Below are 17,126 nucleotides of genomic sequence, written 5' to 3'. Positions count from 1 at the left end.
GGCCCAATTTCACAAGCTCATCGACTGTGTTCACCCGACTGCGAATCTGGCTTGCAAGGTAGGGATTCATATTTTTCAAAATCATTTTCACCAACTCACTGTCGGTCAAGGTGGGCTTCCACCTTTTGCAGAGAGCTCTGTATGTAAATGCAAAGTCTCTAATGCTCTCTCTTTCTCCCTGTGTTCTTGTCCTTACCCTTTCAGCCAGCTCGTCTTCATAATCCTCTGAGAGGAAAGCAGAGAGGAAAGCAGCTTCAAACTCATCCCACGTGGTTATTGAGGATCGTGCAACTTCCCACCAGTCCCGGGCAGTACCTGAGTGAACACTCACTATTTTAAAGTGTACTGTCGATCGCGTGATATGACGTCATGACGTGCAGCTGACGTTACCTGAAAAATCTATCCAAGATGGCTACCCTCTCGAGCGACGTGTATCAAGAATGAAACAACTTGTAAGTAAACCAAAACACTTCAAAACTACTTTGCTTGTTGTAATATTGTAAGAATATCATATTACACGTGATATTTGACTGTTAGACGAGGCTATTTTTAAGTTGCAAGCACGGTGCCTAGGGCACGATTGCCGTCAGTCCGCCTGCTAGTTAACTTACAGATAATATCCTGTGTACTGTTAATGTCGTGGCAGGGCAATCATGTTAACGTTAGTCAATAACTCCCACCCAAATGAGCTAGTGGCTAACGTTAGCAGTTACGTTAACTTTTACTCAAACAAAGTTAAAGGGCACCTATTATGGAATTTTGAAATTTACCTTTCATGTAGTGTGTAACATAGATCTAAGTGAACAAAAACATCCTGCAAAGTTTGAAATATGAAAGTGCACCGTATATAAAGTTATTGTCTTTCAAAAGTAAGAGTCGACTCTGAGTCATTTTTATGAATCGTTAGAAGACCGAAGCTTTTTCTCTGACTAGATGACGTCAACTTGTCAAGTTATTTGAATACGATACGCCCACTTATTGCGCTCCAAGACGCCAGTGAAAACGTCATGGCAACGAGACGCTGTGTTCTGAAGTGCGACTCAAAAACAAACTTTTTTCAGGAGCATTTGAAGACTAAGTGGCTACAATTCATATATACAACGATACCACAGAAGTATAGTCCGAGTCTTGTGCTTTGTTCGCGCCATTTTGAAGATGATTGCTTTAACAACTTAAATGCAGTCAAACTTGGATTCGCGAGCTGGCTGATATTGAAGGAAGGTTCAGTTCCAAGTGTATTTGCATCAGCTTCCTCCTCCGTATCACAACCTGTAAGTGTTATTAATAATTGTTGCTTTTATGTTTTATGTAGCATGCTTATTATTTTGTTTGTTGTGTAAGCACCGTTTAGCTTCTAGGTCTTCAATGACAAGTATATTGAGATATGTGAAGTTTTTGTCGTTGTTTTCGAAGTTGTCTTAAATAATAGAATAATACCTCGTAGTACTGCATTATTTTTTTTAAAACGTTATGTTTATGCATCGGGCTAACGCAAACAAAGACTGATTGTGCTTTTACAATATGAACTCTGAGCAGGGTTCTCAAGTCTCACGCATTGGCCGTGAGACACACGCAATTCAACCAGTTCACACGCTCACACGCCACACCGTGTATTTCTCACGCTGAAAAGGCAATGCCAACCAAGTTGTCCTGCAAGCTTTATATATAACGTTGTATATGAGGCGCGGGCACACAAAGCGAAGTTTCCTGCCGCCAGCACGTATCCCGGCCAGATTGCGTTCGTTAATAGGCAACATAGATGCGCGAACACACGGAAGTTGACGGAACATTCTCGGCCACCGTACGTTCGTTACTAGGTAACCAACAACATCGCGTGAACACACGTCGTGATGGAGAAGGTAAGTTGGACGAAAGCTCGTCTAACATTTTTAAGGCTGGAACATTTAATATATAGCCCATCGTATACATTATTATTGATGCAGTCAAAAACTCTACAACTAAGTTACTTTGCAACCAGGCCAGAAGCATTGGTTCAGTTTGGCTAGCTTACATTATCTGAAACTAAGGGAAATGTTAGTGGGTATGGGAAGGAATGAAGATGTATTTCTTCATTTTATTTTAAATAAATTTAAATGTATTTATTTTATTTTAAATTATATTATATATTATACTGTATTAATAGTATTTCTGGTTACATTAAGGCTACATATATATTAAAGCAAGAGTGCTCTGGGTAATATTTTATATCCTGTCAAAACATAACGTTACTTTAATCATTGATTGCCATGCATTTGTATTTTTCAAACACTAGCAACACAATTCACACTAACATACCTTAATAATATGTCATTTGTTCTCAATGTCCCACCACACAATAAATCATTATACCATTTCGACTAGACACATTCAAAATGCAAAAATATTTGTTTTTCCAAACTGTTTGGAGCAATTTGTTATATTTTTGTAATTTTTGTAACTTAGTTGTAATTTTGAAATATAACATTAAAGAGTATATTTGATGTGATTAATTGCTCTGTCATTTATCAGATTTACCAATAGTTATTTTTAATTTGTGCTGGTTAATTATGAACAATGGGTAAAATTGGGGGGCGGGGACAGGTGGGGGCGGGGCTCCATTAGGGCTCCTCCCCCAACCGCATGTGATCTCACTCCAAGATTTTGATAAAACTTGAGAACCCTGACTCTGAGCTATGCTTGCTAACATAACATTAAATTCCTTATCTTATTTTTTATTTTTTACTACAAAGCAGTGCACTATAATCATTATTATAACAATTTAATTGATAAAAGCATTATTGTACTCCGTGTTAAACAATATAAGTATTATCTCTGTAGGCTAAACACTGATAACATTTGACTGGGTCATCGGACCAATTACCGCAGATTAGCGTCACGTAAAGGCGGGGTTTTGAAAAGTGATTCACTAAACGAATCATTTGAGAATCGAGGTCAAAACAGGTAAAAATAAATGCATATTATAAGAAAACTAGAGTGTTTTTTGTCATTGCATGCATGCAAAACTGTTGTTGGGGACTTCTAAAACAATATTAGGAACATTTTAAATGCCATAATAGGTGCTCTTTAAGGTTATGAACATAATAGTTACCGAATGAACTATGCAAGTTTTTATTAAACCCTTTACAAACATCTTTTCATATAGGTTTAAGTGGAAGGAGTGCAGTGAGCATCCCCAAAATCAAGGTGACTCAAATGTTAATTTAGGCTGTAACTATTTTTCACCATTTCTTTTATTTGGAGCCTAATTCATTATTTTTGTGTGCATGTGCAGACCTACATTGTCACCAGAGAGCAACTTTATCGGTAAGTTACATTCACTTGAAATTTTGTATCATTAATTTGTCATTAAAGAGGTTGATTGCATAATTTGACTGGTTTCATATTGATTGTTTTATCTGTGCAGGTGAAGGACTTCTTGGGGAAATGGCCGGCTCTTCGGATTGAATCACAGGTAAAACAGACTCACTTCTCTTTTCTGCCACTCTTCACACATATTTCACTGCCAAATTTTTAATATGTATCACATTCAAGTGGAACAGCAAATGCCACTATTCACTGTGTAAGAACTATCACTTTGCATGTGACCATGTTACTCAACAATGTATTTTAACTGAACATGTTGCATCACAAATGTGTTTTCTGTTGCAAATCGAGTATTAGTCTTTTTATATAATTATTTTTGTTTGTTTTTGTAGCTTTGTGCTGAGTTCCAACGCATCACAAACGTCAACATACGGAACCAGTTCTATGCTGTGCTTGACCAACATACACCTGCACTGGTGGCCTTGTATAGGCAGAAGGCGGCACGAACCGGTAAGATATCAGAGGCGCTGAGTGACATCTTAACCCTCTGGGGTCTAAGGTGATTTTGGGGTCCTTGAGATGTTCTGACATGCCCTGACATTTTTGCTTTTTTCAGTTGCTTATAAACATATTAATGGCAAAAAATAAAAATACACACTATTTAGCACAAACAGGACTACCATGAAATGTGAGCAACAAGAATGTACATGTCTGCATTTTTGATAGAATAATGTTTATGCGTGGTTATTGAAAAAACTAAAAACTAAAGTTTCTGAAATAAGGCCATAAAACACATTCTAAATATGTGCCAGTAAGACTTTTGTCTAATAGATGTCATCGCCTAGTGTTTTTTCTTCAAAATGAAGTGAAAATCACCCTGCCTTATCATTCACATAACACAATACATTGATTTGAATTTTGCAAAGCACTTTCTGTTTGGAAAGGCCATATGCGGAGTGGGCGTCAACGGTCATGCATATATAGTGGTTCACACCTGAGGAGACAATGGGGCCCGCATACTTAATTAGCCATTCATTCAGGTGAGTCACTGAGCCACAAGAATGCAAGAGCAACAGTTGGAAGCATCTCAATTCTTTTTTATTTTTCCTCATATTGTTGGATATTATAATATCCAAGGAAAACATGTCTAGTAATTGTGCAGTTAATTCTCATACTGTATTTTCAGTTTTGGAATATGTATGCTCTCCCCAAATTTGTCAATAATAAAACACAATAAAAGTTATTTAAAGAAAAGGCTTATATTTACTATTTAATAGTTTGTTTACATCTACCTTGTAAATATATTTTTTTATTAAAAAGGTTACAATTACAACAACAATTCAAGTGTAATCTTTCTTTGTAAAAACTAAAGTATACATTTTATCATACATATTTCAAAGTTAAGGATCTGATTGATTATTTGATAACTTTATTTTTGACAAAACATATTATATTTAACATAAGCAAATATTGGCAAACAAAAGCTTATTTGAGGTGGCAGATATTTTACATTAAAAATGTATAATCTATCCAAAACTAATCAACGAAATGTTGTCTTTCATATGTCTGTAACATAGGTCTTTCATTTTTATTATAAGAAATATAAATGTTAATTTGCAGTTTAAATCCAGGAAATTTGTTAATGAAAAAATTATTAAAAGTAAGATACAATTGATACAATATGAAATTCGTTTTAAAGAAAGGATTTGTACCTTCTGTTTTGAGGTCTCTGTGAAAGTTTGAAAGTCTTTTAGTGCTTTTTTTAGAGCGCTCACGTCCATAATGGAGAACTGTCACGTAATATTGTTTTTTCCTCATACATGCAAACACGAAAAATAAAAGACAAAAGACTTTTAAGTAAAACTTACTCCGAAATTGTGTTCTCGGCGGAATTTGCTCTTCAATATGCTGCCGTTCGTCGTCTGAGTTACAATCTTCCTCTGAGGAAAAGGTGCATTCTTCCTCGCTGTCCAGAGTCATCTGAAGGGCATCTTTATTACCGGAGAAGCGTGTCTGTCATGATTCTGCACTCGTGTCCGTGATTTTCTTTAGTCTTGAGGCAGAATCATGACAGACCCGTGTTTTGTGTGCAAGCACATGGCCTTTTGTTTGTGCCATGTGCTTGTGTTGTCTCGTTCTCTTGCCCCGCTCCCTTGTTATCTCATCTTGTTTAGTCATTATTGCTTTACCCATTATCACCTGTGTTCCTGATTAGTTTTCTCCCTATTTAATCCCCTTGTGTTTGCTGTCCTGTGCCGGTTCATTGCCAATCTTTATGTGAATACTGCTGTGATGTTACTCTGTGAATCTTGCCTGTGCTATTATTTCATGTGAGTCATTGCAAAATAGTTCCTGTGAGTATCCTGTCTTCGTTACGAGTCCTGTGAAGATCCTGTTTGTTTATTTGCTGTTAGTTAGTGTCTAGACTTCTGTCAAGTTTATAGTCTAGTTAGTATCCTCAGTCTTGTCTTGTTTTACCCCATTGTGGGCTTTGTTTTCCCCTTTTTGCCTATAATAAATCGTGTTTAGTGTACTTTGTCTGCGCCTGGGTTCTCCTTCCTCATCATCATAACAGTGTCATACTCAAAACGCGATGAACTATCAGTAAGTCTGATGAAGAAACTTTTTATGGCATTGATCGAGGGGCGCATGCGATGCATACTAGATCACCTAACTATTTACATGTGAATCACGCCGGGGGTGGGGCGGCCGCAGCTTATTGTAGAGATAATGAAGCAGAAGGAAAAACGGTACCTCTCCTTGCTTTCAAACGGATTACATGAGTTGAAAACATTAGTTTTTTATATAAATTACTTCATTTAAAAGAGGAGATTTCAAGCTTCATAAAGACATATCTCACGTGCCTGTGTGAGAAGTATTCGCTGAGTTATGATTCATTTTCGGACGCGTTTCAGAATGGACTACACGGAGAGAGAGAAGGCAGAACTCGCTTCGTGTTTATTTTTCTTTATTTGGCGAAAAGCACAACACTTTGTTTTTATTGTGAGTGTACACAAAAATAGTACACACTTAACAGGATAGATTGATGTATAACACAAGCATATAAGATTAAAATTTATATTTTTATTTTATTATTTTTTTGCACTCATACGGAAAAAAATATATGAGTGCCGGCGCGATAGCCGACCTCAGGGGGTTAAAGACTTATGAACTGATATGTTTTGTCTCTTATGTTTACTGTGATGGCCAGCTTATTCAAACTGAAAATTCAGTTTTGTGGTTCTTGCAGATTGTGAATCCATTTAAACGCTTTTTAATTTCAAACTTTACAGGAATCTGTAAGGTGCCTCCATAATTCAGAGAACAACCCACACAAATACGATCCACAAACCGGGTAAGACTGCGTATTGTATACTGTAAATGTTAGTTTAATCTACTACTATATGGATTTGAAATACTAAAACTGAATTTCATTAATGATGCCTGCAACTTTTTCCCCCAGAATAAATTCATCACATAACCTGGCTGTGACCACTTATCTCTTCAAAGAATTAAAGGAGTCATAATGTTGTTTTAACTTTGGTACCCAATGCTCTATTATAGTCTTTCAGGCACTTCTAAAAAAGAAAAGTGGAAAAAAAATCAACACAGAGCCCCTCAGACCCTTATTTCTAAAGGCATTATTGTCTCGCGAGATCTGATGCGATGTTTTGGCTGTCGTGGACGGTCATTATAATAATGCAAATGAGGGGCGAGTTGATTGGTTGCAGGAAGGAGGGGGGTTGACACCGCAGGTAACTTCAGCATCATTACAAACTGACATCATGGCGCAAGTTGTCAATGAACTCGACCCGGCCGCGACCTATGGGATTCAACCGTACATGTTTGAGCCGGACTCTGAACCAGAGCTGGAAAGTGAAGATGTAGAGTCGATGGAAGGACGTCAACATCAAGATGTCTCTGAATGGTAAAGACAATCATTTTGACTGAGACATACATTAACATCAGTAACGAGCAAAAACGTGTGTTGCTGTTTTCTCCAACATAAATTTACCTTTTATTTAATGTAGATTACATTAACGGAGATGTAGTTTTTTATTTTTTTATCAGCTTACAGTGGTTTTGAGATTTTTACTATCATGTGGTGTTTTTGCCTTGTTTCACGTTGTGGTTATTTAGACATTCAATATTTTTCTTCTTTAGACATGCAACGTGATGTTATACTTGCATTTAAACAGTTTTAGCCACTGAACATGGACTCCTGTACCGTCACTACTGTAGCTGCTAGTGTAAAACAAAGTGGAAAGATGTGGCTAGCATTCGTAGAGTCCATTCCCCGTGTTTACCTCGAAGGTAAAGTTACATACAATAGCCGCATTAGCAGTTAGCTGCTATTTGTTAACCACAGTAGAGCAATAAAAACAGTCTTACCTTTTCAATTTCTGGCAAGTCTCTGATGGTTGGGATGGCACCTTTTCCCAAACGGAGCTTCGAGGCCAAGTTCGCCTGATTTTGCCCCAAATTTGTAAATGATTCCGGTGTAAAATGTTTAGCACACACACCTAACGATACGCCACTTGAAAGAGTTGTTGGGACAGCGTCATTAAAAATGAATTTCCTCCACTGTTCCCTGATAGTTTCGTCCGTTTTTGGTAGATAAAACACATTTGCATGTTGTTTGTGGCAGTCACCCACAGAGCATCTCAGGTGTAGGCTACACTCGGTTTCTCCATCTTTCTCGAGTCGACTGAACTGAATCTGAGGGGGAGAGGGGCGGGCTTCCCGCGGCATAGGTTTGCGGTGTCCATATTTGGTATATCCTCCCCCGTCTTGACGTCAAGAGGGGGAAGAAATCAAAATCTTGTTTTTTCGTGCGCGTGCACGTGGCCTATTTTACAAACCCTGAGGTAAACAAACGCTTCACTTTTAAATATCGGCTTCCCGGCTAGTGTACAATCATTATGCAATCATAACATACATTGATTCTCGTGGAAAAGTGAAATTTCTACATTATGACTCCTTTAAGGACAACTTTTACAGACGTTGACCCTGAATGTGCAAAAGGTAATCTTAAAGATGTTGTAATCATTTTAATGTCCTCTGTTTTACTTACATTTATTTATGATTTATTTAACAGGTTGCAAGACGTATTTTGAGACTTTGCAGAGGAAGTATTCTTTGGCTCAGCCTGAAAAGGCCCAGAAAAGAAACACTATGAAGAACACTGCAAAGAACCGTCAACGAAAGAGACGGGTAAGTTAAGAAACTGGTTAAGCAGTTTTTTTAGTTTTTGTTTTTCAGAATGTAACTGTCCTCCTCTCTGTGTTTTAGTGGTTAAATTACTGTCATGTTTTGCAGTTGCTGGAGACCATGTCCAGTGTTGTACAAACCCAACACAGAAAGGGAACTGTGGAAGACTGCAACAATAGAACTGATGTCTGATGAAGATGCTATTGTTGATGGAAGGCCAGTGTGGATGCTGAGGTCTCCACCAAACAGAACCACAGAGTTATCTGCTCTCTGCCAGGTACTACAAACCAGACTAGAGGCTGACCCACGCTACGTCACACCACCAGTGCATCATGGCAGTTTGAAAAAGTGAATATTTACATATATACCTTTAATTTCTATATTTATTTATTGATCTTGTTTTATATTGTATACTTTGTATATTTGTTCCTTTTTGATGTGCATGTTGCTGATCTCCACGTTTTGTATTTTATTCCTTTACACCTTTGTTCACATTTCTTTTTCCCCATTCATTTTAATGTATGTTTATAATGTTCTTTGGAATGTTCATGTTATATTTGTTTTTGTTCCTTTACATTTTCATCCCCTCAAATATTTTTGTTCCCCCATTCCTTTTTAATGCTTGTTTATAATGCTCTTTGTAATGTTTTATTTACCTTAATAAAAATGTCAGACTTTCTCATTGTTCTTTGTGTGTGTTTTTAAAATTATATTTGAATGTATTCCAGTATTCCGGCCATCTTAGGACAGGGCTCTGTGAATTAAGGTGAGTGAGCAGCACGCACACAAATCCTCTTATCTCGCTGAAATCTGGACGGATTTACAAACGGTTTGGTTTCTTACAAACGTTATTAACGTGGCTATAATTCTGAATGCTTAAACATTTTGAACATAATTATTCATATATATGCAGTATAATAGCTACATCTCTGACGTTTATAACAAACCAAACCGTTTGAAAATCGGTAGAAAATTGAGCAAGTTATGGTTATTTAAAAGTACATGCACCATGTTATGAGTGAGCGAGCACCCTGTCGTAAGATGGCCGCCGTGTGCGGATGTCGAGCTCCATTGGCCAGCAGCGCGGACGAGACATCTAGCCTTTATATGATATCTATGCTTGTATGCTATAGTTTTTCTCCCATAGAGCATATTATAAAGAAAAAGCTTAACGTTAATGCAGTAAGACGGTGATATTTAAACTCAGTAGCCAATACACCTTATTGAACATGCAACGCATACTAACGATTGCACGTTAAGTGGTTTATGGTTTTCTATGGGTGTTGTTCATAATATGATTGAATCTGTTTGCCTCTATAAAGTATGCTTTATTAATAAGGTAGCCTATATTCTGTACTAAATTTGGTGCTTCAATATCAAGTCAAGTCAAGTCAAGTCATCTTCATTTATATAGCGCTTTTAACAATGTAGATTGTCTCAAAGCAGCTTTACAGAGATAAAGATATAATTTAACGTAAGATTGTTTTGGCTTTATAGCGGTTCTTTAATAAAGCTATTTTCCAGCTAAAGTTGGTTTTGATTGATTCGCTTCCGTCGCAACGATCATTTGTTATTAAATTAGGGGCCGCCAAGACGACACCATTCTCTCTACACAGACTTTAAACGCGAACCTGTGAGAATCGCTGATGGTGTTCACATGCGCATTAAGAACGGGTTCAATAGTTATGTGCGTTTGAATATATGTGTGCAGGTTTGGAAATCCCTACAAACCAAACCTAAACAAATTACTGGTGTTTCTTTATAGACACCTTTCTTTATAAAAGGTGTTTCTTTTATTTTATTTTATCAATTCGGGGTAGATACGCGAATTGAGTTTTCCCAACGACGCTTTATCTGTTGAGTGGGAAAGGGATTCTCCATAGGGAGAGACTAGTTGGCACTTCAGCACTGCGTTGTCATCGGGTCCAGGCGAAGGGCCTTCGTCAGATCTGGAAACTGGCCTTAATCACTCACATTAAGCGTCTTAAATGGGGAAGAACGCTTGATTACGCTGCTGTTGTCTGTTTTAGCGGAATACTGCCATCTAGTAGTAGCAGGTTTTCTCAGACAGCTGTGTGTGGATCGTGCAAGGCGAAACCTGTGAAATGAAAGTCTCAAAATCCAAATGAATCAAATAGGATCGACTCAGAAACGAGTCAATGAATGCACGCGTGTCACCTCATCCACAAATACACATCTTACTTGTTGCATGCACAAATTCTGGCCTACATTAATACAAAACTGAGGTTTAGTATTAACAACTATGTCTCTATTTGTACAAAATGCTGCACATTCATGTGATTTTGGATTTTGCACACACAAGTTGTATTGTATTAGTTTAAATGTAGTGACGCACATTTGTGAATTTGTCAAATAGATGGGTAGTTGTGCACACATTAATAATTAACACCAGGCCTATTCATTTGTAGTTGTTTGTGTGTGGGTTGTGAAATGCTTAAAAACCGCGAAAAGAAAGTCTCAAAATCCAAATGAATCAAATGAGATCGACTCAGGAAAGACGTCAATGAATGCACGCGTGTCACCTGATCCACACATGCACATCTTCTGTGTTGCATGTGCAAATTATGATACACTAATACAAAGGAAAACATTTGTATTCACAAAAATGTCTCTATTTGTGCAAATTGCTTCACATTCGTTCAATTTTGAATTTTGCACACGCAAGTTGAAAGGCATGGATAAAAAAATTCTGCAACATGTATCAAGTTCATTGATAAGTGTGCTTGCACGTGTTAATCTTTTTGATACTATAATCATCCCATATATGTGTTCTTGAAATGATTTAGTCCAAGTATTTAGGTTATGGACTATAATCTTTGTTCAGTTTAACGCCTGATTGATTCAGCAGAAACTCCTGAATTAGGTATGCCAGTGTCAGTTTCAAGACTTGTTTTGGGTCAAAAAGTAATTCCACAAATATTTCAGCACTTCACTACTGATAGCGTATTGTTAAACTGGGACAGCCATTCAAGTCATTCTAATAAAGCAATTGAGTTCCAATTGTATCTGTTGCTCATACATTAAGCTAACTAAGTAGATATTTTAACAAAGATTTACTTTTAATAAGTGAAGATTGGATCATGTGCTTGTGTTTGAGAGTTTTGGTTCCATGAGATGTGGCGAGGAGAACGACCTCATTGAAGACAGGGAACCATTCGCTTGCATTGGCTGTATTTAAATGTAGACTGACATAGCCTGCTGTACACAAAGCACAAAGGAAATTAAGCTACTGTGAAATAAATAACCCTATAATAAATGTTCATTATCTTATTTTTAAGATATTTTGGGGGGCATTTTAGGCCTTTATTCTGACAGGACAGATGAAGATACGGAAGGGGAGAGAGAGGGGGAATGGCAGGCCGGAATGGAACCCGGTCCCGGTGCATCGAAGAGTAACCCTCTATCTATGGACGCCCGCTCTACCAACTGAGCTATCTGGGCGCCCGGGTTTTTCTTTTTTAAATTAAAATGTATATGAAGTGTAACGAATACGACTCTGGGTTAATTTGAATTAGCTCAAGAATATAGGGAATTTTGGAAATATTAATAATTATGACTCATGGTCATAATTCAAAAGTCACATGTACATTTATTTGATCAGTTATACAGATTACCTAATCTCGATACATCGGACTTAAGTAACTTCAGACCTATCTCTAATCTTCCATTTATTTAGAAAATCCTGGAAAAGGTCGTTCTCAATCAATTACATTCTTACATGAGTACAAATTCATTATATGATACTTTCCAGTCAGGATTTAGGAAACTGCACAGCACTGAATCGGCTTTACTGAAAGTCACTAATGATATTATGCTGGCTACAGATACTGGGAGTGCTGTTGCCTTGGTCCTCTTAGATCTGAGCTCTGCCTTCGATATGGTTGACCATTCAACCCTTATTTCTCGACTGAAGAATTTAGGCATTCATGGCACCGTTTTAAATTGGTTTCAGTCTTTTTTAGTTAATAGAACATTCTCTGTATGCATTGAAAATTGCACTTCCTCAGCAGCACATCTCTCCTGCGGTGTACCACAGGGATCCATTCTAGCTCCGATTTTATTCTCTCTTTATCTGTTACCATTGGGTTCTATTTTTTCTAAACACGGAGTATCATTTCATTTATATGTCGACGACACCCAATTGTACTTTCCATTTAACCCTCTGGGGTCTGAGGGGTTTTTGGGGTCCTTGAGGTGTTCTGACATGCCCTGACATTTGTGCTTTTTTCAGTTGCTTATAAACATATTAATGGCAAAGGTGTAAATTCACTCTATTTAGCACAAACAGGGCTACCATAATATGTGAACAACTTGCATGTACATGTTTGTATTTTTGAGAGAATAATGTTTATGCATGGTTTTTTTAAAAACTAAAAACTAAAGTTTCTGAAATAAGGCCATTAAACACATTCTAAATATATGTAAATAAGACTTTTGACTAATGGATTTCATTGCCTACTGTTTTTTCTTCAAAATTATGTGAAAATCATCCTGCCTAATCATTCACATAACACAATACATTGATTTAAATCTTGTCAAACACTTTTTGTTTGCAAAAGCAATATGCGGGTGGGCGTGATTCACACCTGAGGAGTCAATGGGGCCCGCATAATGGGGCTGCATACGTAATGAGCCTTTCATTCAGGTGTGTGACTGATGAATGCAAGAATGCAAGGACAATATATAACTGGTTTGTTGTTTTTTCCACAAATTTTGCTTGCAAATTGTACAATATCCAAGGTAAACATTTCTAGTAATTGTGCAGTTAATTGTTCTCATACTGTCAGATTTGGAATATATTCTCTTCCCAAATGTGTCATTAATAAAGCATAAAACAAATATTTAAAGAGAAGGCTTATAATGACCTTTTAAGATTTTGTTTACATCTATCCTTATGTAAGGATTCGCGATTCATATTAAAACAGTATTTTTGCCAACTGTAGTAGCTCCACAACAGCGCGCATCTGTGCGTTCATTCATTCCGATTAGAACAAAGCAAATAACTGACCTATTCCTCAGCGGGATCCGTTTGCTCCTCGAAATGATACTTCCAGAACGTCTGAGGTACATTTTTGCAGGATTATTACCAAGATAGTATTATTCCTCACAGCATCGTAAAGTACAGACGTCTGAAAGTGAACTCGCGTTGTGTGTTATCCAGCTGATGTGGGCGTTTCACAGGTTTGTATGGATCGGCTTACATTTGCGTTTGAATAGCACGCGCTCTCCGTGGGCGGAGCACATTATAACGTAATTAGCTGAGATGAGAACGACTGACATCTCTCTCTTTGCATACATATTACATAAACTGTGAATATTTGTTTTTTATAAAAATTACTTCATTTAAGAGCAGAGAATTCAAGCTTCATGTCTGTATGCCTGTTTGCCTGTTTGACTGAGTATTCGCGGAGTTATTGTTCATTTTCGGACGCGTTTCAGAATGGACAACACTGGCAGATAGAAGGCAGTGTGGTGTGATTTATAATATTGTTACACTGCCAGGGCACTAGATGGCAGTATAGGGCAATGAGAGGGTTGTAGAGGGGGAGTTTGTGCCAAGGAAGAATAAAGCATACCATGTGAATCCATCCAGCTATGTCTTTATTATTATTCTAAGAACTCAACACAACATGGTGTCAGAAGTGGAGCTACTGTGAGGGAAAGGATAGCGGACATTATATGAGAAGCGGAGGAAGGAAACAGAGAAGTGGAGAAGTTAAAGTTAAGCAAAGTTAGCAAGCATGTCGCAATCGCAACGAGGACAGCAAGCTGCCGGGCATGAACAGAATGACCCTCCACAGCCTCCTGCTAAAGTCTGTGCAACGTTCTCAATAAACCCGCCGGAATCCTTCGACTTTTCAAAGCCACAAGACTGGGAAAAATGGATAAGACGGTTTGAGCGCTTCAGAGTGGCTAGCGACCTGGACAAGTCAACAGATGCTAACCAGGTAAACACGCTAATATATTGCATGGGAGACGAGGCAGATGACGTTTTAAAAGGGCTGACTTTAACCGCCGAACAGAAACTGGTGTACAGCTCCGTCAGGGACGGCTTCACAAACTTTTTCGTGCCGAAGAAAAACGTGATTTACCAAAGGGCTAAATTTAACCAGCGAGCACAGGGGCCGTCTGAATCTGCAGACTCGTTTATAACTGCTTTATATTCACTGGCTGAAGATTGTGAGTACGGGGCACTGCGCGATGAACTGTTGAGAGACAGGATCGTAGTAGGCATCAGAGACAATGTGCTTTCACAGAAAATGCAGATGGAGAGCAGGCTGGATCTGGCAAAAGCCATTAATATGGTCAGACAAGCAGAGGACATTAAACGGCAACAAACAGATCTGAGAGGAGATGCTGCACATGCTTTTAAAACAACAGTGGATGCCGTACACACTAGGAAAGCAAAACAGCATGAATGGAAAAATAAAAGACAGCCAGCTAAACAGTACAAAGACAAGCATGAAGGACAGTCTGGAGCAGAGCATAAGTCCTGCCCTAAATGTGGAAAGCAGCATGCTAAGTTCCAGTGCCCAGCAAAGAATGCAGACTGCCACAACTGTGGTAAGAGAGGGCATTATGGTAAAGTGTGCAAGTCTACCAAAAATGTGAGTGCTGTCACGGAAGATGGCGACTTATTCCTGGGAACCATTGATGCAGGAGAAGATGCATGGTCTGTAGACCTACAAGTAAGGCACACTAATGTGAGGTTCAAGATTGATACTGGAGCCGACGTTACTGTCATACCGGAACAGGTGTACAGACAGATATGCAACGGCACCTCATACAACCTCACTCCAGGTAATAAAGCACTGTTTGGGCCAGGCCGTGTACCTCTCTCTGTAGTGGGTGTAGCCAGAGAAATACTGAAAAGTGGTGATAAACACACCACAGAGGATATTTATGTAGTGAAACACTTGAACACAGCTCTGCTGAGTAGACCCGCCTCAGTTAACCTCAGACTGGTAGCCAGAGTAGATAGTATTGACTTGGACTCTGTAAAACAACATTATCCAAAGCTGTGCGGTGGGTTAGGTTTAGTACAGCAGCAGTACACAATTAAGCTCAGACCAGATGCCAAGCCTGTGTCTTTGAAAGTGCCTCGTCGTGTCCCACTGCCCTTGATGGGAAAAGTAAAGCAGGAACTCCAGCACATGGAGCAGCTAGGAGTCATCAGCCGGATTGAGCAGCCAACAGAGTGGTGCTCTGGCATGGTGGTCGCACCAAAAAAATCTAAGGATGAAATCCGGATCTGTGTTGACCTCTCTCCCCTCAACGAAGCTGTGTGCAGGGAAAAGTTTATCCTCCCGTCGGTGGACCAGACGCTAGGAATGCTGTCTGGAGCTAAGATATTCACGAAACTGGACGCCAACATGGGGTTTTGGCAGATCCCATTATCAAAGGACTGTGCCCATTACACCACTTTTATCACCCCATTTGGGCGCTTCTTCTTTAACCGCTTACCATTTGGTATTGCCTCTGCTCCAGAACATTTTCAAAACCGGATGGTAACGGAAGTGACAGAAGGCTTGGAAGGAGTCGTCTGCCACATGGATGATGTCCTTATATGGGGTTCCACACAGGCAGAGCACGACACACGGGTGCATGCGGTCCTGCTGAGGGCACAGGCAGCTGGCATCACATTAAACACAGCCAAGTGTGAGTTCAGCAAAACCAAGGTGAAGTTTCTCGGATACATCATCTCAGCACATGGAATAAGCCCAGATCCAGAAAAGACACGTGCTGTACGAGAGATGGCTCCGCCACACAACATCAGCGAGCTCAGGAGCTTTCTGGGCATGGTGAATCAACTAGGCAAGTTTGTGCCCAACCTGGCTGAAAAGGATAAAGCTCTCAGAGACCTGCTGTCAAAAAAGAACCTGTGGTATTGGGGGCCCGAACAGCAGAAGGCATTCACCAGCCTCAAGCAAGAGTTAGCGTCTACTCCGGTCCTGCAGTTATATGACCCAAACAAAGAACTGAAAATCTCAGCCGATGCCTCGTCATATGGGCTAGGCAGTGTACTTCTGCAGAAATGCGAGGGGACCTGGGCGCCGGTGGCATATGCGTCCAGGGCGCTCACTAGCACGGAGCAGCGCTATGCGCAAGTGGAAAAGGAAGCACTGGCCTTGACTTGGGCATGTGAAAGATTCAGTGACTTCATCATCGGTCTCCATTTTGAGCTGGAGACAGACCACAAACCCCTCGTGAGCCTGCTGGGTGGACAAGCACTGGATTCTCTCCCACCTAGAATACAAAGATTCAGGATGAGACTCATGAGATACAGGTACACAATCATGCACGTCTCAGGAAAAAGCCTTACTACAGCAGACACACTGTCACGGGCGCCACTGAAGGATGGTGTGACTGATGGAGATGGCTTAATGGAGGAAACAAATATATATGTGGACTCTGTAATGGAACACTTACCAGCAAGCGAGGCTTACCTGTCCGAGCTGCGGAAACAGCTGAGTGCAGACAGCGTGTGTGCAGAGGTGATGAAGTACTGCATCGAGGGCTGGCCAGATCGCAGTAGACTGGATGTGCTAGTAAGACCCTACTGGACTGAAAGGGCTGTTCTCAGCACTCAC

At 39.4% G+C, this 17,126-nt stretch overlaps 2 long non-coding RNA genes across 2 annotated transcripts; both read left to right on the top strand.

Moving 5' to 3' along the window:
• Positions 1 to 3,142: 3,142 nt before the first annotated feature.
• On the top strand, positions 3,143 to 3,808 carry LOC311302214. The gene is made up of 4 exons (XR_014629550.1): positions 3,143 to 3,183; positions 3,272 to 3,303; positions 3,404 to 3,451; positions 3,696 to 3,808. It is a non-coding gene; the product is annotated as an uncharacterized lncRNA (long non-coding RNA).
• A 4,484-nt stretch (positions 3,809 to 8,292) lies between these two features.
• LOC311302905 lies at positions 8,293 to 8,846 on the top strand. The gene is made up of 3 exons (XR_014629684.1): positions 8,293 to 8,328; positions 8,402 to 8,517; positions 8,623 to 8,846. It is a non-coding gene; the product is annotated as an uncharacterized lncRNA (long non-coding RNA).
• The last annotated feature ends 8,280 nt before the right edge of the window (positions 8,847 to 17,126 follow it).

This window comes from Rutilus rutilus (genome assembly GCF_951802725.1).
Source record: "Rutilus rutilus genome assembly, chromosome: 13".
In the NCBI taxonomy this organism is placed as follows: Eukaryota; Metazoa; Chordata; class Actinopteri; order Cypriniformes; family Leuciscidae; genus Rutilus; species Rutilus rutilus.
This window is presented reverse-complemented; position numbering and strand designations above follow the sequence as displayed.